The 19,300-nt window shown below is 44.3% G+C and overlaps 1 protein-coding gene across 3 annotated transcripts in view; it reads left to right on the forward strand.

Annotated features, from left to right (window-relative positions):
* CFAP61 (cilia and flagella associated protein 61) overlaps positions 1–19,300 on the forward strand; it is a 481,993-nt gene that overhangs the window by 350,110 nt on the left and 112,583 nt on the right. The gene's annotated exons all lie outside the window — the stretch shown is intronic.

Genomic DNA, 19,300 nt, shown 5'->3' on the forward strand with positions numbered 1-19,300 from the left:
GACAACCCCATGAAAGACAAAGGCGCCCACCGACAACTGAGCGCAAGACGGAGGTGCACGCCGAAGAAAATTACAGTTTTTAGGGGATCCAACGGGGGGTTTTGTTGGGGAGCCCCCCCAGTTTACTTAATAGAGATCGCGCTGGCGTTATGGGGGGTTTGGGGGGTTGTAACCGTCCACATTTTACTGTAAACTTAACTTTTTTCCTAAAAACAGGGAAAAAGTGAAGTTTTCAGTAAAATGTGGGGGGTTACAACCCCCCAAACCCCCCACAATGCCCCCACAACGCGGCGCGATCTCTATTAAGTAAAGTGGGGGGTTCCCCCCCCCCACGTCCCCACGTCGGAGCCCTAAAAACAGTAATTTTCTGTGGCGTGCGCCCCCGCGCTGCGCTCAATTGTCTGGGCGCGCCTTTATCCCGGCGCGCTTTTGACCTGACACCATTTCAAAAGTATACTTCAGACGCTAGTGTTGTCTGTATTGATTACTGTAATGTGGTGCTGTTAAGTGTTCCGGGGGTGGTGTTGAAATCATTACAGATAGCACAAAATTCTGTTATCACAGTGTTATTCCTGCTCCAAAATAATGAACATGTAACAGATTACTATATTAAGCTTTTTGGCTGAAAATTGAGTTCAGAATTAAGTATAAACTATTACTACTAGTTTACCTGAGTATATAAGGTTGTGCCCCGCGATATCTGATGGACAGTGTATTTCCTTACTTCGGGTTGCAAAAGCTACGCTTGGCAACTCAACATGGCCTGGCGATTCCTTCAAGAAAAGAGCTAAGCTTGCAGGCTGTGAGAGTGGGAGCATTTTCATGGTTGTGGTCCAGAAGAATGGAATAGACTCCCGTCTTAAACATCAAAAAAATTTGGATGCCTTTAAGAAATTGTTGAAAAGACATCTGTTTTGTTATATGAAATACACAGTATGAGATGTTGGTCGGTGAAAATCTGAGTTGTATTAGGTTGCTTGAGACTTATTTTTGGTATAGGAAAAGTGATTGTATTACTATTATTCTCAGGCTGGTATTTTATTTTGATTTTATGTTGAATATGATGTATATTGTGGGGTTTTTGTAAGATGTCTGAAATGTCTGTGAAATACTATTATGTGTGTGTTATTGTACTTCGCCTTGAAAAAGGCGGATTATAAACAAACAAATCATAAACCATGTGTATTGGGTTATATATAGGAACAACAAGCTCAGAGATGTGTCGGTGAGATTATAAGTGAGAAAATCTGCTCAGACACTCAAAAAAACATGAAATGGTAATACTATTAAAGTTGTATTGGAGGAGCTAGCAGAATGCGACAAAAGAAAAATCGAACGCTGTTGAAATTTAATTTTTCCTGTAAACTCAATAGCAATAACTCAATCTCTACTCTTTGTGGCTCATCAGTCATTATAGACACTGGTGAAAGTGGCTAAATTGGACAATATCTCTGATAATCTCTGCTGGTTCTGCAGATTGGACAAAAGTACTCTCAACTACATATCATTTTCATGTAGGAATCTTTCACAATTCTGAGTTGCAATCTAGGATCGCATCGCTAAAATCTTAAATTTGCAGGAGACATTGTCCATTAACAATATGGGAAGCTTGGGGCCTCATTAATACGTTGAATAAAGAAAGGCTTACTCTCTAAATTTCTTTTTTTTTTTCTTATATATAGAAGTAAATTAATTGTAGATCACTAGAAAGACAGGACACGATTAGATGTAAACATGTGATGGAATTTGCACTTAACTTGCTAATATGAGTTAGCAGTGAAGAAAAAAGTAGCAATATCTTGAGCTACTCTGGATGATGCACTCCTTTGGAGGCTTATATGAATTTATACGAAGTACTGTATAGCTACCTCCATATGACTACACTCTGTCATACACAGTCTACATATTGCTAAACTTTAAAAAAATATTGAGCATGCAAGATCACACTTTGAAAAAATAAGGAAGGTAGAAACATGCACGGACCAATTACAAGACAGACCATTTCAAGTAATTTTCAATGTATCAGAACAATTGCAGGTACATCTAGCTAGAAGAAAAAGGAGTTCATACAGAGGCTTTGCTGATAGAATCCAGTGGCCTAATGCACTCTAATTCTGTATATCTCTAATTGAATCAAATTGAAATTCATCTACTATTACCTCATAGCTTTCCATGAAAATGAAAAAAAATAGAGGGGGGAATGAGGTAAATCATAAAAGTACTTTAATGTACCAAAATGGATCAATTATTTTCATCTTTGTATCTTAATATATTTTACTGTGTTATTAAAAGCAAATTTGTATGTGCTATATAGTATTAACATTCCAATATATGAATCATCATGACTATTGTTGCATCTAAGTTTGTTTTTTTTTTTCATTTATTTTTCTAAGCCAAAGGAAAACAAGTCGTGCCAGGGTCATAAAAAATTTGTGCTGCTCACCACCCTTACAAAATGAAAGAATAGAATTAGCAGAGCAACCTGTGGATATCTAATAGTAAACATGGCATATGTGGCATATGATCTTCATTTAAGGATCCTTCAATGTTCCTGTACCAACAGTTATATTCAATGTAATCAAAAAACACCAAAAACATATGGCATGTTTCTAACATTGGCGAGATAAATGTCTGGAAAATTGACGCCTAGAGGCAGTATCACTGTTTACTGATAAACATCAACACACGTCAAAAATGCATCACAGAAATCGTTTGCAGTATTACCATGCATGGAAAATGTCAGCAATGACATCAATGCATCACCGTAGTAACGAACAAAGTTCCCGTTACATATTAAATGTGTATACTATATATAGCACTACACCAGGGCCGGTGTTGGGAGAGGGCACACAGGGCAGCTGCCCTGGGCCCCACAGCTCTAGGGGGCCCCACAGTCCAGGCAATACCAAGCTAACTCCTGAGCTCCTGGGCAAGGTAAGCCCTGCTGAAGCTTATGATCCTGGCTGGGGCAGCACAGGATCATGGGCAAAACAAGGCAAGTTGGAGTCCCATATCCAAGCATTGAGTAGGTTGGTGAAAGGAATACACACTAGTGGCCAAAATTGTGGAAACATCTAGCTAAAACATCATAATTATATTAAATACATAAATGTTCAACTAATAACAGAAACTCTGTAATCTCTTAACAAGACCAGCATAATATTTGGCACATTTCACAAAAATAATGCTGTTCATAAGCTACCCAAGCTAATAATGATAATTTTTCCAGTTATCTGATAATTTTATCAGTCTTACTAGTAGTGCATTTGATATCCCTTATCCTTGATTACTGCCTCACATCTTCTTGGCATGCTGTCCACAAGTCTTTGGAGATCAATAGGTGTTATTATGTGGAACCAGGAGTTGATTATTGCTGATATCAGCTTATGTTTGTTGGACAGTTGCTTTGCCGCTACTGTTCTCTTTAATCTGGCCAAGAGGTTCTCAATGGGGTTGAGATCTGGGCTGTTTCCTGGCCAGTCCAGCAACTCAATCTTGATTGTTTGCAACATTTTAAACAGAAGCTGACTACAACCTCCAATAGTTACCATTTTTAGATTACCATTACCATTATGGGATTCTGATAGAAAATTACACAGGGACAGCATCTTACTGTTACTGCCACAGATCTATCCATCATTGCTGGCATCAAGGAATATTTTCAACATTTAATAGACACTTAGAGGTGCATAATCAGAACAAAAATACATCTAAAAGCCCACCTAAATCAGCACTTGTACAACCTAAAAGACAGGTCATCCAAGTGCTGATAATCGAAACGGGTTTTTAGACGTATTTAGAGGCATCTTAGGCCTCTTGACTGCCGCTGTGCATCCAGAGCAAAAAGGGGCGTTTTTTGAGGAGTGTTTAGGGCAGGAGGTGGGTGGGATGTGGGCTGACCAAATTTAGTCATCCTGCAGCAATAATCAAAAGTTTGACGAGACTTAGACAGAACTTATACGTTGTGACTTAGGCGATCTGAAAGCAGGTATAAGTTCCCAGAATATATCCAAAGTGACCAGATAACTACTGTAGACACAAAGTCCCACACAGTCCCACAATGATCAGTTACCCCCCCCCCCAAAACCACCATAAAAATTTGACTAAAAACGTACATACCTGCATTCAGAACATCAGCACTTGGCATAGGAAAGCCTAGTAGAGCTGCACAGAGGTGGCTTAAGAAGTCTGTGGGGTGGGCTAGTGAATCATAGAGAGGAGGACCCTGGGCCATAAGCCACTCTAATCACTGCATTCATGGTAAAAATGTGAGCCCACCAAAACCCTACTGTACTGCCATATAGGTGGCACCTGCAGCCATAAGGGCTATTGGGGTGGTAGATAGGTGGGTATAGTAGGTTTTGGGGGACTCACCATGACCTGCAAGGGAGATCTGCTGAGATGTTTATGTGGCACCCTTTTTGTGAAGTTCACAGCAGTGCCCTGTAAGGTGCCCCACTACTCTGTTGCCATGTCTGGGTGGCCAGTCCATCACTTTGCTGACACCTCCCACTTCCAGAAAGTCTGGTTCTAGGCATTTTGGACTTGGACGATTTTTTGGACGACAATGCGGTACAAAGACAGATGATTTGGCGGTCTGGATGATCAAACGGCTGGATGTATAATTAGACGATTCTCGAAAAAAAAATATTTTGGACGTATTTTTCGAGAATGGACTTTAGATGCTGCCAACTTTGGGCGACTAGCGCCCTAGGCCCAAAACGGACTTAGACTGTTCATCCACTATACAGTGTAGGTTCTCTTTTACACCCATGTCTGAAAGACAATACAATTACTTTCCCAGATGATGTAAAAACATAGGCAACTGTATCTTTACGAAGGTTGTACCAAAACCAGATCGAAATGGAAGGATCTATTTGTGATTTATAAACATTTGTACAGAATATTGTCCTTTTTTATACTTTAATAAAAAAGGTTTAAATATAAAATCATAAGTGTTCAAGGCTTGTACAAATGAGGACAGAGTCCCCGTGTTATTCTCTACTCTGTGACAAGATGAACCAACCAAAGTAAAGGTACTGAAATACTGATTCAGTTCCTAAAATAATAATAAAAAAAAAAGCTGATAAAAGAATTCATCTAACTTTTGAGTCTAACCATAAAGACAGGGAAAAAAGCCCCCAAAATGATAGTTTCTTTCTTAGCCTTCAGGTTGGGAAGCAGCCACTTTCTAAAGGTAACTGTTCTGCCTGTTGTCAGTCTATTCCAAGCTGTGTCTTGAATTTCTAGTAATTTTAGTTCTTTCCTGATTGGCTCAGCAGGAACCAGCTCAGGGTAAGCTTGAACTTTTCTGCTCCGCCTCTGGGTTTGTTTCCTGTTGCTTCAGTATTGATCTTGGGGGAGTAGCCTAATGGTTAGTACAGCAACCGAAACTGGGTTCAATTCCCACAGCAGCTCCCTGTGACTCAGGGTAAGTTACTTAACCCACCATTGCCCCCAGGTACAAGATAAGTACCTATAACCCCTTTGATTAAAACCACTGAAAGGCAATACACCAAATCCCATGCTTTTTCCCTCTTTTATCCAGTTGGATGTTAGAACAATTGCAAAATAAAATGAACCAAATATTTGTTTAAAAGCTTGCAAATGACAGGGAACTAATAAAATGATTTTTTTTTTTTTGCCTGCACATCCCCATTATAAACCTACAATGACATTCACCTACAATATACCACGATCAACATGATCATTAAAACATTGTTTATTTTACCTTTTTATCTATAGACAGTATAATACCACATTAGTGTAGACTGCTATTTGCACAGCACACTCATGAAATAGAGAGATCGAAAAAAGTAATAGAAAATAAAATGTAGAGCAGGCTGCAAATGATTCAGCGGGAAAGGTACCAGGCATTATCTGAACATGCATGTACTCTGGCTTCATCAGAGTAGCAGCTGCAATTGATTTGTCACTAGCAATAAAAATGCACTCCAGCATAAATGTTTCTTCACAGTGCCATCTTTCCACCCCTTCTGAAAGGCTGAAAAATAATTCTGAAAATGTGCCATTTTTGTTAAAAGAGAAGGGGAAAGCTGAAGTAGGATGATTTGCTAAGTAATGCAGGTGTCAATGAGACCTATTTGCTAAGTAATGCAGGTGTCAATGAGAATTTGGACATGTGCAGATGAACATGCTATATGCGTATATTCTGTTTAGCATAGTTGGAATCCTGCACTAAATTGAGCACTAAGGGCCTGATTCTGTATAAGATGCCGGTCTTGGCGGCTGCCTAAGAAGTGGCTGAGAATTGGGTACCAGCATCCTATGCAAAATCGCATCTGCCCTAATAAACAGATGTCTAACTCCCCCCTCCCCCCCCAATCCCCTGATTCTCTAACCAGCACCCATGTAACCAACGCCGGTTAGAGAATCACACCTTAGCCTGATCACAAAGATAGGCAGCTCAGCTCAGGGGGGGGGATATACCCCTACCACGATCAGCTGAGCTGGCTGTGGAAGAGGATCCACTGACACCCCCTGAAATTGGCAGGAAAAATGCCCACTCCCTCCTGCTGCCAGCCCCTTCAATCCCCCAAACCCTCCCTCCCATGGTGATCACTCTCTCCTGCCACCAATCCCTTTGATTCCCCACCCCCCCCCCCCGACAACCCCAAATCCCAACACCCCAGACAGCCCCCAAACCTCAAAATCCCACCCCAGCACCCCTAAGTCCACCCTGACCCCCCTCCCGTACCTTTCTGAAGTGAGGCAGGCTAATTAAGACTATTTGGGTTTTGTGCAGATTTTAGTTAGGCATCGCTAGGCATCCTCAATGTAGGCGCCTAGTGGCACCTAATTTAGACACCATTTATAGAATCTAGCCCTAACTGTACTTCTTGTACAATCCCACTCTATTCCTGGACTAGTGGGTTATGCAACTATGGTCGCCAGACAGATGTAGAAAGCCTCAATCACACAATGTTTTCAGCCCCTCCCCTCTTACTTCAGGACTGCATCCCAGGAAGCCAGTTGCATTCCTACAAGCCAGTCAGTAAGAGATAGTGTTTTCTGCTCATGTTTATTTTCTTTAAAATCAGTCTTTTTGTTTGTGCTTCACGTCTTCTTGCTACAGAAGTTCCCTGCAGGGACAGCTCTGGATGAGGGAGATCATAGACTTTGGGGAAAATCTGTTTCCGGGGGTTGGCTGCCTGGCAATGCCCCCTCTGGACAGCTTGCATTTGGATTTGGGCTTGGACTGATTTCTTGGGAGCTGGCTTACCCCAGGTTCGTTCACTAGTGGTTTGAGCGCAGGCTACATGACTCAGTGGAGGTGTGTCTGAGATCAGAGTCAACTGTGCTTCTCCGCCAGGTTGTATGCGTGGTGTGTTCAGGTGGCAGAGGTCCCTGGCCACAGGATTCAGGCAAATGGGGCCAGTTTGCAAGGCTTGTTGAGGAAGAGGATCCCCTGTAAGCTGATCCAACTTCTCTCTGCAGCTTTTCAGCACACAGCATGGCACAGTGAGTACAGAGCTGGCAGTCTGTCTAGGATCTAAGCCTCTGAGAGGCTGCTTGGCTGCCCATCTAGATGCCATCCAGTTTCTGTGGGGTGTGCTGAGGAGAGTGTGGCATAGTGGTTAGAGCTACAGCCTCAGCACTCTGAGGTTGTTGGTTCAAGCCCCACGTTGCTCCTTGTGACCCTGGGCAAGTCACTTAATCCTCCACTGCCCCAGGTAATTACATAGATTGTCAGCCCACCAGGACAGATAGGGAAAATGCTTGAGTACTTGATATGTAACCTGTTCTGAGCTCCTTTGGGAGGACAAGCTAAAAAAATGAGTAAATAAATAAATAAAGCTTCAGCCTCCCACTGCAGCTACCCTGCCTGACTTGGAATCTTAACCTGGTTCTCTGGGATCTATCTCGTCTGCCTTATGATCCTCTGGAACTAGCATCCTTAATGGATTTTACTATCATGACTGTCCACCAGGTAGCCATTACATCAGCCCTCAGGATTTCTGAACTTTAGGCTCTATCCTGCAAGGATCCCTTTCTTAGGATCACAGATTCCAGCGTGTTTCTGCACACTGTTCCCTCCTTTCTTCCAAAAGTTGTCTCTAGCTTCCCCATTAAACAGGAGGTTCTTCTTCCTACTTTCATTTCCTCTGGTTTGAGGGAGCAGGACTGGGTGTTACAGTCCCTGGATGTGCGCAGGATCCTGTTGCAGTACCTGGAAGTCACAAATGAGTTTCAGGTTTCCCTAAATTCCTTCAGTACCCTCAAATGTACACCATTCGGCTCTATCGCTTTGTCTACCTTAAATTTAGATAGCTCCTCATGAACTCAACCCTCTGAAAATCGATCAGGGTCTACCACTCTTCCATCTCTATTCGCATTTGTCTTCTGCAGTTACGCTCCTGGCATTTCAGCCATGAACACAGAACAAATATATTTGTTAAGCAATTTAACCTTTTCTTTATCAGCTTCTACATATTCCTTCCCTTCATTTTACAGTCTCACAATGCCATTTTTGCACTTCTTCCTATCACTGATATTTCAAAAAAAATGTCTTGTCTCCCTGCTTACCATGTCAGTTGGGATGCTAGATGACAAAACAGTAAAAGCAGTACTTGTGGAGGATATAGTAATCAGAAAACCTAAACAATTTCTGTGTCTCAAATTTTACTGAGAAGGATGTAGGGCCATACCCACAATGGAGATCTTCTTTGATGGTGATGGTTCAGACCAACTAAAGGGCATCACTGTCAGTCTAGAAGAGTAATAGATAATATTGAAAAACTCAAGAACAAAAATTATTCAGGACCAAATGGTATTCATGCTAGAATCCTAAAAGAACTCAAACATAAAATTGGTAACTTGTTACTACTGTGTTTCCCAGGTCTCTAAACTGTGCCACAAATTAAGATCCTGCAAATGTGCCCTGGACCCATTCCCTTCCAACCTTTATGAGAATATTCCCACGCAGACTATTTCATCTCTTACCAGAATTATCAACTCAGCCTTACTATCTGGCCTATTTTCTGTACAAATGGGACACATTGCCCTGACCCCACTACTGAAAAAAGCTGATCTAGACCCATCCTCCCTTTCCAACTATCGTCCTATAGCAAATGCTTGAGGCTATTATATCGACTCAGCTCTCATCTTACTTAGAGAGATTCTCCATTCTATTACCTTGCCAATATGGCTTCAGACCCAATTTCAGCACTGAATCCCTGCTGGCCTCTTTGATCTCAAAGATTCAACAACTTCAATCTCGTAATATGTTTGCTATCCTACTACAATTCAATCTATCTGTGGCCTTTGATGTTGTCCACCATGATATCCTAATTTACCAACTTTCTGAGATAGGCACTAATTCCACAGTCTTAGATTGGTTCTCAAAATTTTTACGATCCTGCTCTTACACTGTTAACATGAATGGAACCACGTCTTCTCCTTGGAGACTGCTATGTGGTGTTCCCCAGGGATCATCCCTGTCCCCTCTTCTTTTCAACATTTATATGTCTTCTTTGAAATTCTTCCATCTATCTCCCTTTGAAACTGTATTTACATATGCAGATGACATCTTTGTCCTTCTTGAGTTAGATTCGAACCCCACTAACCTCACCGAAAATATAACAGCTTGCATAACGAAACTCCAAATCCTGGGCCCTCTCTATACAAATGAAGCTGAATGAGTCCAAAACAAAACTACTCTGGCTTGGCCCAAAATTAGATCAGTTACCCACGCTCATTCCACTACCTTCTGGTCCCACATTGCAGATCGAATTCTCAAGCAAAGTTTTGGGGATCATTATTGACTCTACACTTTCCTTTAATGATCATCTCAACTCTCTGGTAAAAAAATGTTTTTTTAGTCTTCACATGTTGAGGAAAGTGAGATCCTGCTTCCGCCAACAACATTTTGCTGTCCTTGTACAATCAATCATTCTTTCCAGACTGGACTATTATAATTCCATCTATCTACCGTATTTTCTCGCATATAACGCGCGGGTTATACGTGGTTTTTACGTACCGCGCATACCCTTGCACGTTATACGCGTGAGCGCGTTGTACAATTTTTTTTTTACATAGTTCCCCCCCCGACGTCCGATTCACCCCCCCCCCGCAGGACCGCTCGCACCCCCACCCCGAAGGACTGCTCGCACGCACCCGCACCCCCACCACGAAGGACCGCTCGCAAGCACTCCCACCCATACCCGCACCTCCACCCTGAAGGACCGCTCGCACCCCCACAGCCTCCCGACCCCCCCCCATCATGTAGAAACTCCTACCAGTGTCCTGCTGCTTCCTCTTGCCAGTCCCGACACCCGACACGATCGGGGCAAGAGGGAGCTCAAGCCCTCTTGCCCCAGCCAACCGTGGCACCCCCGACACGATCGTGGCAAAAGGAAGCCTAAGCCCTCTTGCCCCGCCAACTCCCCAACAATATCGGGCCAGGAGGGAGCCCAAACCCTCCTGGCCACGGCGACCCCCCTACCCCCACCCCGCACTACATTACGGGCAGGAGGGATCCCAGGCCCTCCTGCCCTCGACGCAAACCTCCCTCCCCCCAATGACCGCCCCCCCCCAAGAACCTCCGACCGCCCCCCCAGATGACCCCCGACCCCCCTGGCTGACACCCCCATGACACCCCCACCCCCCTTCCCCGTACCTTTGTGTAGTTGGCCGGACAGACGGGAGTCAAACTCGCCTGTCCGGCAGGCAGCCAACGACGGAATTATGCCGGATTGGCCCATCCGTCCCAAAGCTCCGCCTACTGGTGGGGCCTAAGGCACCTGGGCCAATCAGAATAGGCCCGGGAGCCTTAGGTCCCACCTGGGGGCGGGGCCTGAGGCACATGGGCCCAACCCGACCATGTGCCCAAGGCCCTGCCCCCAGGAGGGACCTAAGGCTCCCAGGCCTATTCTGATTGGCCCAGGCGCCTTAGGCCCCACCAGTAGGCGGAGCTTTGGGACGGATGGGCCAATCCGGCCTCATTCCGTCATTGGCTGCCTGCCGGACAGGCGGGTTTGGCTCCCGTCTGTCCGGCTAACTACACAAAGGTACAGGGAAGGGGGGGTGGGGGTCGGCCAGGGGAGTCACGGGTCAGCTGGGGGGGCGGTCGGAGGTTCTTGGGGGGGCGGTTGTTGGGGGGAGGGGGGTTTGCGTCGAGGGCAGGAGGGCCTGGGATCCCTCCTGCCCATAATGTAGTGCGGGGTGGGGGTAGGGGGTTCGCCGTGGCCAGGAGGGTTTGGGCTCCCTCCTGGCCCGAACAACTAGCGGGGGGGGGTCGCCAGGGCCAGGAGGACTTGGGCTCCCTCCTGGCCCGATATTGTCGGGGAGTTGGGGAGTCAGCGGGGCAAGAGGGCTTTGGCTCCCTTTTGCCCCGATCGTGTCGGGGGTGCCGCGGTTGGCTGGGGCAAGAGGGCTTGAGCTCCCTCTTGCCCCGATCGTGTCGGGGAGTCAGGACCACCAAGAGGAAGCAGCAGGACACCGGTAGGAGCTTCTACATGATGGGGGGGGTCGGGAGGCTGTGGGGGTGCGAGCGGTCCTTCAGGGTGCGGGTGCGGGTGGGAGTGCGTGCGAGCGGTCCTTCAGGGTGGGGGTGCGGGTGCGTGCGAGCGGTCCTTCGGGGTGGGGGTGTGAGCGGTCCTGCGGGGGGGGGGTGAATCGGACGTCGGGGGGGGGGCATTAGGCTTTCAGGGTGGGGACAGGACTTCAAGGGGGAGAGGAGAGTCGGGGCGGGCGAAAGGAGAGTCGGGATGGCCAGAGGAGAGTCGGGGCGGGCGAAAGGAGAGTCGGGCAGCACGCGCAGTATACGGGTGTGCGTGGTATATAAAATTTTCTGTACATAAATTTGTGGTTTTCGTGCGCTATACCCGTGTGCGCGTTTTACACGGGTGCGCATTATCTACGTGAAAATACGGTAAGTCTAACTAGGAAAAATCTTCAAAGACTTCAGCGGATCCAGAACACTGCGGCTAGGTTGATCTTCGCAAAAAGCAAATTCGATCATGTTTCCCCGTTTCTGTCAAAACTTCACTGGCTTCCGGTGATTTCTAGGATTCACTTTAAATGTACCTGCCTAATTTTCAAGATCCTACATGGCATTCTTCCTCCCCTAATACCACTATCCTGGAATTTTTCGAGACCTGACACTACCAGATCCGCTCACATACTCAAACTATCTTTCCCCTCATTTAAAGGTGTCATGTATGCAGGTAAATTAGGGAAATCCCTTTTCTTCAAATTCACTAAACTTTGAATAACCTCCCTGTCCCGCTGCTGAACCTAGGCTCATTCCAATTATTCCGAAAGCATCTGAAAACCTGGCTTTTCTCCAAAACGTTAAAGCTATCTATTTAAAATGTAAAGCTAGCTATCCTCTTCTTAACCTCTAATTTCTTATTATGGCCTTCCCTCATTTATTGAATTACCTGTAAACCATGTCAAGCTCTATCTTTATGGAGATGATGCGGTATACAAACTTAAGGTTTAGTTTAGTTTAGTTTTCCCCCAAAATAAGACAGTGTCTTATATTCATTTGGGGCTCAAAAAAGGCACTAGGTCTTATTTTCGGGTAGGGCTTATTTTTTTCAGGTACATGATCATCTCTCCCTTCTTCTCCTTCACCACAATTCTTCCTCTTTCCTTTCCCTCACATGTGCAACATCTTTCCTCCCCTCTCACCCATCCCCTTGTGCCTTCCCTCTGCAGCATCTTTCTATCCCTCCATTCCTCCTATCCCCCTGTGCAGCAGAACCCTTGCCCAACTTCCATCCTTCCCTCCTTCTCATCCCTTGTGCAGCAGAACCCTTGAGCAACCACCACCACGCAGCCAAACCGCCAAAGCCACGCTGACCCTCCATCCTTCCCTCCCAACCGATCCCCACTGACCGTGACCATAAATTCCTTCTGGCAGAGGAGCGTTGGGCCAGCAGCACACATAGGCATCATCAGTACATAGAAGGCCCCAGCGAGAATGCCGCAAAGCAGCCTGTGAGTGCTGCTGGCCTGACACTCCTCTGCCAGAAGGTATTTATGGTTATGGTCGGCGGGGATCGGTTGGGAGGGAAGGATGGAGGGTCAGCCATGGGGGAGGGGGGGGAGATCGGCTGCCTATGACTAGGGCTTATTTTCGGGGGTAGGGCTTATTTTAAGACCTATCTCGAAAATCATGCTAGAGCTTATATTCGGGGTAGGTCTTATTTTTGGGGAAACACGGTAGTAATCTTTTATCTTTTATTTAAAATGACCATGAAACCAAAGAATTAGAAGGTGGCCAATGCCACACCAATTTTTAAAAAGAGCTCCATGGGAGATCTGGGAAACTATAGACCAGTAAGTCTGACATCTGTGCTGGGCAAAATAGTAAAAGCTGTATAAAAAAACAAAATTTGAGACCACAGCTTAATGGTAATGAGTCAGAATGTATTCAGCAAAGGCAAGTCTTGCCTTAAAAATGTATTAGATATTTTGAAGGTATAAACAAACAAGTGGATAATTTAATTCCTTCACTTAGTTAAATTCTTGTTTTGTATGGATAAAAGCAACTTTTGCCTCCTTGCACTTTTCAAGCAAGCACTCTTTCTTTTTTTCTTGTGATCTGAGCTGGATCTACAAAAAAGCCTCCAGTGGTCTGCATCAATTGGATCATCAAAGGGCATCAGGATCAGAGACGGCAAAATAATGAAACCATAACTACAATTCCATGAATTGAAGTTCATATCTTTAACTTATATTATCGCTAAGTTTCTGATATCCTGCTAAATCTCCTCTGCATTAAAACTTCCAAACAATTTCACAGGAGTGAAATATAGTCATTTGATTTATGTCTCTAGTGAACAGAAGTGCCATGTTATATATTAGATACAGGACTTAAAACCTATTTTACCTTGTTTCAAGATTTAAAAGCACAAAATATAGATGGAACAAGCAGTCTACAAGCTGACGTCTGTCTGACCTCATATCTCAAGAGAATCTGCTTCTTAGATTCTTCAAAGAGACTCAGACTCTCATCAAACACTGTCTGCATAATTAACACTCTACTGCTAATTGCTAATGGCTTTTTGTTATACTAAACAGAGATCTCTGAAATCATACCTTCTTTAAACAAGAATGTGCTGTGGCTTAGGCCAGGATTCACTAACCTGCCTGATCGGGCCCGATCCGGGCAGGTCCGATGAATTCTGCAAACTCTAACATGCAGATGAGGGCAATTGGAGGAATGCCACCATCTGCAGGCACGGATTGCGCTATAGCAATCCCTGCGCATGCTCAGACCATCTGTAGATGGTCTGAGCATGCGCGGGACCTCTGGGCCGTCGGAGTTGGTTTTGGGGTTTTTTTATGTTCATCTATTTTTTAACACTGTGCGTAGCCAGGGAACCTAAAAGTGCTGCCTGCCTGCCTACCCCGAACACGCAGGGTGTTTGGGTATGGGGCAGGCATGCAGGCAGCGTGTTCAGGGCTGCAGGATAGTGGCTGACAGGGCAGAGAGCAGGGCGGCAGAAGGCAGGGCAGCCGGAAAGGGCTTCAGCGACTGGTCCTCAGCAGTCACATTTTTGTGATCGGCCAGCCAGTCGATGTTACAGGGTTTTCTTTAGTGAATCGCGTCCCTGCCTATTTTGTATGCCGTTGCCCTCATTTCCATGCGCGGATCGGAGGATGGTCGGAAGACAGGTAAGTGAATCGGGCCAGGGTTGCTAAGGGGTCGCAAACTGATGAGTACACGATCGGTTTGCTTTGTGAATCTAGGCCTTAGTAAACCAAAGACTCAACCCAGTTATTTGGAGAGGAAGGAAAAATAGAACCCCTCATCTGCCTAGAGCAGGGGTGTCAAACTGAAATCACATAAGGGCCAAAATCTAAAACACAGGCTAAGTCGCTGGCCAAATTTTGTATTAAGATACTTACCCCCTGCTTTACTAACGCACAGCATGTGCCCCAGCGCCGGCAGCGGTGTCAACTGCTCCGATGCTCACAGGACTTCTATGAGCGTCGGATCAATCACCGCCGGTGGTGGCGCCAAAACCCATGTTACGCACCAGCAAAGGAGGGGGTTAGTCTTAGTAGATGTATAGGAATACAACCTCTCCAACCCCACGCCAGCTATATGTTACATACAAAATAAATAAAAAAGACTTTTCCTCTCTCTTTTAGGTCCTAGTTCACACCATCTCTGACAGGATACACACATTTCAAATCTGACATATTTTAATCACAAAATAGAAAATAAAATTATTGTTTCTACCTTTTGTTGTCTGGTCATTTTGCTTTTGGTCCCAGTTTCTCTTTCTGATTTTGTCTATCTTCTAATTCTCTTTCCATTGTCTGCTGTCCATTTTTTTCTCCTCTTCTCTCATATTGATTTTCCCTTTCAGCTTTTCTCCTTTTTTCTTTTCTGCCTCTGTCCACTCAAATCTCGCCCTCTTTCTCATCCTAATCCTTTTTTTTTTTTAATTTATATCCAAAAGTCACCTCTTATAGCCTGAAAAAAAGCCTAAGAAGTGACTCTTTGTCCTGATGAAAAACAAAAGTGACCAGATGTGTCAAGCGACTTATAACTTTGTCCACTGAGGTTTCCAGAATTCTTGTTATATTCAGTGGGCTTGAGAAATCAGGTTGAGCCCTGGGGGCTGAAGCTTTTTTTTTTTTTTTTTTGATTGGCAGAAAATGATTTTGTGAAGAGGAGGAAGTCCATCTTCCGGATATTTAAATACTTCACTCAAAAATCTATAAAATAGTTCCTTAGGCGACATTGTCAGTAACTTAGGAAAGTTTAGGATCCTAAGATTCAATGCTTTAATATAATTATCAAAGTTCTCAACTTTCCTTACCAACAATAGTCTATCTTGCATTAAGGAAGATTGAGAGGATTGTAACCCTTGGACCTTTTGGTCTAGGTGTATAACTTTTTCCCCCTGGACTTTCAAGTCTTCCTCAATTTTATCCAGCCGCTTCAGTCTGAGCTTGAACTAGGGGAAAGGTTCCAGCACATAGCTTGTGGAGAGAGTCTAATGCTGTCCAGATTAACTCTAGGGTGATTTCAGCAGGTCTTACCAATGGAGGGACTGATGGTATCTGAGGACATAGGACGGAGGGAGGAAGGGACAATTGTTGGGCCTGAGGAAGGAAAGAAAGAAAGAAATCACCACTAATCTTATAGCTGGGAGCAAGTGTGCAATCAATCCCGCTCCGCTAGCAATAGCATAATCACACTTGCTCCCAGCTATAAGATTAGTTCTCTCGTCCCTCCAGTATTCCCCACTCATTTTTCATGTACACACAATATCTTATTAATTCATAATGGTAACCATAAAATTTTTTTTAAAACAAAGCACACTGTATGCAGAAAAAACGTTAAATATTTATAATCGGGGTTTTTTTCCAAAGAGTTCAAGACAGATGACTTTAAAATATGCAATATCACCTCAGTAACAACTATAGAAAAATAGACAAATATAGTGCAAAATATAGACAGCAGATATGAATTCTCAAAACTGACACATTTTGATCACTAAATTGAAAATAAAATCATTTTTCCTACCTTTGTTGTCTGGTGAGTCTCTAGTTGCACTTCCTTCTAACTGTGCATCCTTTCTTTCTTTCTGTCTTTCTCTTTCCCTGCCCTATCTTTCTTTCTTTCTCCCTGCCCACCTTCTTTCTGTCTATCTCTCTCTCTCCCTGCCCCCCCCAAGCCACCACCGCCACACTCCCCTAACTTTTTCTTTCTTTCTTTCTCTCTCCCTGCCTCCCCTCCATGCTACCACTGCTGCCAACAATTTCTCCCTGCTTCCCCACAGCTGACGCAGACGCAGCAACAGGACCAGGTGAGGCAAGTGTAGTGACTGCACAACGACCAGCCCAGAAGCCTTCTCCCCAACATCAATTCTGATGTCAGAGAGGAAGTTCCGGGCCAGCCAGGCAGCGATTGGCTGGCCTAGAACTTCCTCTCTGATGTCAGAATTGATGTTTGGGAGAAGGCTTCTGGGTCGGCCATTATGCAGTCGCTGCACTCGCCTGGCCTGGCCCTATTTCTGCGTCGGTGGTGGGGAATCAGGGAGAGAGCCCAGGCTCTGCGATTGCCTGTCCCGTTGTCCCCAAGCACAGCTTCAGGATGCTGTCTCTGAAAAAGGGACATTTCGGTGTCCTGAAGCTGTGCGTGGGAACAACGGGACAGGGGATCTGAAAACGGGACGGTCCCATTCAAAACGGGATGTATGGTCACATTAAGTATACACCAATTTAAGCAATGCCCTACTATTGTATTGCCATGTCTACATTGCTACAATGGCTACAGCTCTAATGTTCAATTAAATCAAAAGTAATATCATATAAACTATTATGCCATATAATTTTAATAAATAAATATAATTTATTGTACTACACTTCACTGTTTCAGAAGAAGGTTATAGGGATAGTCTGGGACCACTGCTCAGGCAATGGGCCTGATGGGCCACAGCGGGAGCGGACCGCTGGGCGAGATGGACCTCTGGTCTGCCTCAGCGGAGGCAACTTCTTATGTTCTTAAAAGTGGATTGTCATATTCTAATAAAAAATACAAGAAAAAATTTTCATATGCATCTGCAGTTTGAATGAGAATTTCACTATAAATAATCATCAATGTGAAGTTTTGGATGTAGGGGTATTTATTAAGGTGTGGTAAAAGTTAAGTAGCTGAATAACTTAAATTAGTCGCTCTCATGTTATTCACACTGCTTAGAAGCATTGGGCCATTTCTTAAAGGAGCCAACCAAACTACTGATATCTGCCCCATCACAGTCCCCCTCCCAATGCACCCCCCCCCCCCACACACATACACAATTCATTTCTCTCCCTCTCAATGCACTTGAATCTATTTCCCCTGCCTCAAATACCCTCTCCTCCTGATTCCCCTAAATACAGTTCACTCATGCCTCCTGCCTTGAAGACCACAAGCCACAGAAACATATCCTGTGCCCTCCTCTAGGCTACCCAGGCCCTACCTTTAGTATTCCCTGATGTCCAGTGACATTGAAGCAGGAGCTATTCCCTTTGCATACATGGGGTTCACAATGGCATTGGTGTCTTCTAGCAGTATTCTCACAGAACTACTGCTAAGGATCAAGCTGCTGTATTAGACAGTTCTGCCACTAGAGGTTGCTAGTGCTATTATGAACCCACATGTAAACAAGAGGCAAGAGCAACTGCACCCAACTCTACTAGACAGCAGGGATTGCTACAAATAGGTCCTAGGGGAAGGTGAAGGGGTGCTGTTGTGGATGAGAGGTCTCCGGGGTGGGGATCAGTGAGAGGAGGGCTTGTATCGGGAAAGATGTCAGAAGGGGGGGTCTTTGAGGCAGGGGGAATGTGATTGGGATGGTCTTCGGGAAGGAGGATGTGATTCAGGTGGAGCATGAGGGGAAGGAGGAGAGGGAAGCTCCTTATTTGGAGCATTGGCTCCTGTAAGAATATTCCAGGAGCATCAGACAACTTTATTCCTGGAAAAATATTACCAGCTTTTTGCTAGCTGTATTTTTCCAGGAGTAACATGGCTTGCTGTCTTTATCTCAAGTTGCATTAGTTGATTTAAATAGTAATATTTTGCATCTCATTACTATGTATCTCACAGTAACATTTTAACGTGTTATGTAATGTCTGTTATTGCCCTTTAACACATGTACCTTAGGGTCATAAGACATGTTAATACTTGTAACTACCCCTCATTAATGCAGTAAGCTTTGTAATGGATTTTATGTATCCTAATATTGAAAGACTCAGGTGGATCTAAGCTTTAAGAGTAAATTCTTCTCCTAATTAGGCTTTGTGGATATCAAATAGCCAAAAAAAGAAATATGCACCTGATCAAAACCTACAGATATTACAGTTTTGCTGTTTTCTATAGCTAGTGTACATCTTTTCTCTTGGAAAAGGTTTCATTATGAACTGATTTGCATCATGCAGGAAAAATATAAACAACAAAATGAAAGGGTTTCAATTAGAATTTTTCTAATTTCAGCTTATTAGAGCAGTACTGAATATCATTCTTTCATGCTAAGTGCTTGTCTACTTTGTGGAATGTTCTGTGCCGATTCTTAACTAAGTTACTGTGGTCAGTGTTGCTAGGTAACCCTGTTTGCTTCACACTGAATTGGAAAAATAAGAGGGTCATCTAGAGCTATTCTCTACTGCCATCATTTGTATTATATTAATAAAGCTTTATTATGTAATCTTAGAAAATTGTGAGGTCAATTTTCGGTGGTCCATGAACTGCAAAATTTTAAACAGATAAGGCAATCCATGTAAGGTTATGTCCATTTTCAGCATCACTATATGTTCAGTGGTAATGTGT

This window comes from Geotrypetes seraphini, chromosome 3 (genome assembly GCF_902459505.1).
Source record: "Geotrypetes seraphini chromosome 3, aGeoSer1.1, whole genome shotgun sequence".
In the NCBI taxonomy this organism is placed as follows: domain Eukaryota; kingdom Metazoa; phylum Chordata; class Amphibia; order Gymnophiona; family Dermophiidae; genus Geotrypetes; species Geotrypetes seraphini.